Raw genomic sequence first — 1,879 nt, 5'->3', positions numbered from 1 at the left:
CCAGACTGTATTCGTAATAAAAAGGAACACTATCAACTTTATTCTACAAATCAGTTTATCAGGATTGGATGACTTCCTGCAGTGAATTTTTTTCTTCTGTTCCAGCTAATGCACTTTCATAAACACGGAGTGGATTGGAATGAGGAACAGGACTCTTGGGAATCCCACGTGACAAGGCTGAAAGTCACCTCTCGGAATATTTAAAACACAAAACTGGTTTTCCAAGCCCTGATGAAATATGCTATCAACCAGTTGAGCTGAGAATAAGTAAAAATCCCCACTTTTAATTGCTGTGCCCCTAGTAAAAAAGGATTTTTACTACCGTTTCCTCTCCAATTTTCTTTGTAAATTATTTTCTAAGGAGGTTCCCCAAGGAATAGCTTCTATTACCTCGTTTATTCATTGCAAGTAAACACACTTCAGTAGTTCGCAATCTCTTTGAGTTCCTTGCACATAGTAGACAACCAAATATTTGTTCATTGTTATCTACAGGCTGCTGGGTTCCATTATTTCTCTTCAGGTTTTATACTCTGGAAAGGTCTATTCAAGTCTTACTTTTAAACACGGAAAGCTTTTACACCCCCGCCCCCAAAGGTATAGCAATTTTATTCCACTGCCTTCTTTGTTTTACAGTTTTAAATTGGGATTACAGTAGATACTGGCAGCAGTTGCTAGAAAGTCAAAGGGTCTGTGCAACTTGCTGGGACAGGGAGATTACAATGTGTGCTGAAGGCTGCGGAAGGAATAGATGAACGGACAAGACAAACAAATATCAGGAGTCTCATGGGGCCAAGAGTTATGATCTATACAAACAGGTCTCAGGCTATTGGAGGAAGCAGAAAGCTCCCAGGTCAAAAGGAAACCAGTTACACTGGCAGTCCAAAGTCCTAAGCAAGGAGTCAGGAAGACTGGGGGAAGCTAGGAATAGCCCAACAGTAAGAAGGAAATGCCATTGGTGAACAGGAGTAATGAAAGTACTTCATCTTATTCCTTTGTCTTTTCTTTATAGTTATTAATACTTTTCTTAAATAATAAAATTATTAATAGCTACAACCTAACTGAAAAATATCAAGGTCTCATGTCTTTTGTCCAATGTAAACACAAGCTGTTCATAATTTCTCTGTGAATACTATCATTTTGATGTAAAGACAAAGAAAATGATAAGACTGTAAAACTACTACTGTTACTGTGTTATTGTCCCAAACCAATTGTCTGATGGCCAATTATTAGTGATAAATTTAACGTCAGCATTCAACATGGAGCATAATAACTTTCCAGGAAGGTAATTTGAACTTTTCTACCAGGAAGACTCATAAAAATCATTTAAACATTGACTCATGACAAACTAGCAAAATATGATAGAAGGCCAATTTTGATGATCTTAAAATACTACATTCTACCCACATTTTGCTAATGGACAAGTCACACTATCATATGCCTTCAAGCCCACAGCTCTCCCATAGCATCTTGGGGCAGTGCCGCTGTACTGAGGACATTATCATTAAACTCTTAGGTTAAATTTCTCTGGAGAAAGAAGACGTAGGTTGTTAACATTTCATCAGGAGGGCAGAACATGAGGTTCTACCCCACCGTGCTGTTGGGTACTGAAAAAGTAGCGCATGTTCCAGTAAATCACTTCTATTCGTGCTCATCTCTGCAATCTGAATTCAGTGTATCACATGGAAAATAAGGCATGAAGTTGAAGGGGGACTTCTTAGAAAGAAGGAAGGCTGCAGCAAAAGTAGCTCCTAGCCAGAGCAATTCGACAACAAAAGGAGATCAAGGGGATTCAAATCGGAAAGGAAAAAGTCAAAATATCATTATTTGCAGATAATATGATAGTATACATAAGTGACACTAAAAATTCCACCAGAGAACT

The sequence above is a fragment of the Mus pahari genome, chromosome X, assembly GCF_900095145.1.
Source record: "Mus pahari chromosome X, PAHARI_EIJ_v1.1, whole genome shotgun sequence".
NCBI classification, from domain to species: domain Eukaryota; kingdom Metazoa; phylum Chordata; class Mammalia; order Rodentia; family Muridae; genus Mus; species Mus pahari.
The sequence above is the reverse complement of the archived record's forward strand: the minus strand, read 5'-3'. Positions refer to the sequence as shown.